The sequence below is a fragment of the Arachis duranensis genome, chromosome 5 (assembly GCF_000817695.3).
Source record: "Arachis duranensis cultivar V14167 chromosome 5, aradu.V14167.gnm2.J7QH, whole genome shotgun sequence".
NCBI classification, from domain to species: Eukaryota; Viridiplantae; Streptophyta; class Magnoliopsida; order Fabales; family Fabaceae; genus Arachis; species Arachis duranensis.
Genome location: NC_029776.3, coordinates 69,344,867 through 69,347,640, shown reverse-complemented (window position 1 = coordinate 69,347,640; position 2,774 = coordinate 69,344,867).

Here is a 2,774-nt window from a genome sequence, read left to right as displayed (position 1 = left end):
CCCTCTAATGTGCATGGTATCATAAAGCTTCCAGGATCTTTAAGCTTCTCTGGTAAGCTCTTTAATATGACTGCACTGCATTCTTTAGTGAGAAAAACTTTTTCAGATTCTCTCCAATCCTTCTTATGACTTAAGATCTCTTTCATGAACTTAGCATAAGAAGGTATTTGCTCAAGTGCCTCTGCAAACGAAATCTTTATTTCAAGAGTCCTTAGATAGTCTGCAAAGCGGGCAAATTGCTTATCCTGTTCCGTTTGGCGGAGTTTCTGAGGATAAGGCATCTTGGCTTTATATTCTTCAACCTTAGTTGCTGCAGGTTTATTTCCTACAGAAGTGGTTGGAGAAGCTTGCTTAAGGGGGTTGTTATCAGCACTTGCAAGTGTCTGACCCCTTTGTGGTGTTTGAACGCCAGGATTGGTTGCTTTTTGGGCGTTTAACACCAGATTGCAACCCTTTTCTGGCGTTTGAACGCCAGAAGTGGCTACCCATTGGGCGTTTAACGCCACTTTCTTACCCTTTTCTGGTGTTTGAACGCTAGAATCATTCCTCTCTGGGCTCTTATTGTCCTCAGAGATATTTTGGGTAGTTGGTTGGTCATCCTCTGTTAGTTGTTCCTTTCTTAGCTTTCTGCTGCTTTGAGTTGATACATTCAACGTCTTCCCACTCCTTAATTTAACAGCTTGGCATTCTTCTGTTATCTGTTTAGATAGTTGCTGTCTTGTCTGATTCAATTGTGCTTCCATATTCTTGTTAGCATTTTTAGTGTCTTGGAGCATCTCTTTAAATTCTGCTAATTGTTTTGTCATAAGGAGTAATTGCTGGTTAAGCTCAACCATCTGTTCTTGAGGGTTAGGATCAGTAGTTACTGCCATAGCTTCTTCTTTTATAGAGGACTCACTGCTTGAGTATAAATGTTGATTTCTAGCAACAGTATCTATAAGCTCTTGAGCCTCTTCAATCGTCTTCCTCATATGTATAGATCCACCAGCTGAGTGGTCTAGAGACATCTGAGCTTTTTCTGTAAGCCCATAGTAGAAGATGTCTAACAGTACCACTCTGAAAACATTTCAGAGGGGCATTTTCTTAGCATACCTCTATACCTCTCCCAGGCATTATAAAGGGATTCATTATCCTCTTGTTTAAAGCCTTGGATGTCCGGCCTTAGCTGTGTCATCCTTTTTTGAGGGTAAAATTGATTCAGGAATTTGTCTGATAACTGTCTCCATGTCTTTATGCTTGCTATAGGTTGGTTATTCAACCACATCTTGGCTTGATCTTTTACAGCAAATGGAAACAGTAATAGTCTGTAGACATCCTAATCCACCTCTTTATCATGTACTGTGTCAGCAATTTGTAAGAATTGTGCCAGAAACTCAGTAGGTTCTTCCTGTGGAAGACCGGAATACTGGCAATTTTGCTGCACCATGATAATGAGTTGAGGATTTAGCTCAAAGCTGCTTGCTTTAATGGGAGGTATACAGATGCTACTCCCATATGCAGCTGTAATGGGGTTAGCATATGACCCCAGAGTCCTTCTGGACTGCTCAATTCCACTTAGGTCCATGATGGAGAAAGGAAATATGATATGGATTCACAAGTAAAGTAAAATTGTTTTTTTTTTAAATAACCGAAAATAATGAAATAAAATAAATGGAAAATAAAATAAGAATTCGAAAACCAAAAGAGAATAAAATCAAAGCAAATTGAAAACTAAATTAAGTAATCAATTAAAAAGATATGATTGAAAATTATTTTGAAGAAGATTTGATTTTTTTTGAAAAAGATTTGAAAAGATCAATTTTTTTGAAATTAGAATTTTGACTTGACTAAAAAAAAGATATGATTTTGAAAATCTTTGACTAATCTAATGCAAAAATTTCGAAAATTATGAGTAAAATAAGGAAAGGATATTTTTTTATTTTTAAATTTTAATGAGGAAAGAGAAAAACAACAAAAAAACACTAAACTTAGAAATTTTAGATCAAAACAAAGAGAACAAACAAGAAAGCTTTGAATGTCAAGATGAAGACCAAGAACAAATTTTTAGAAAATTAAACACAAATTTTTGAAAATATAAAGGAAGACACAAAGAAGACACCAAACTTAGAATATGAAACTAAACTCAAATAAAAGACTCTAAACCAACAAAAATAAAACAGTCCTAATCTAAGCAAAAAGATAAACCGTCAGTTGTCCAAACTCGAACAATCCCCGTCAACGGCGCCAAAAACTTCGTGCACGAAATTGCAATCACACTTTTACAATTCCGCACAACTAACCAGCAAGTGCACTGGGTCGTCCAAGTAATACCTTACGTGAGTAAGGGTCGATCCCACGGAGATTGTTGGCTTGAAGCAAGCTATGGTTATCTTGTAACTCTTAGTCAGGATATTGATGAGCGGATAATTTATACGCTTTTTGGCATTGTTTTTAGATAGTTTTTAGTAAGTTTAAGCTACTTATAGGGATGTTTTCATTAGTTTTTATGTTAAATTCACATTTCTGGACTTTACTATGAGTTTGTGTGTTTTTCTGTGATTTCAGGTAAATTCTGACTGAAATTGAGGGATTTGAGCAAAACTCTGAAGAAGGCTGACAAAAGGACTGCTGATGCTGTTGGAATCTGACCTCCCTGCACCCGAAATGGATTTTCGGGAGCTACAGAACTCCAAATGGCGCGCTCTCAACGGCGTTGGAAAGTAGACATCTAGGGCTTTCCAGCAATATATAATAGTCCATACTTTATTCGAAGAATGACGACGTAACTTGGCGTT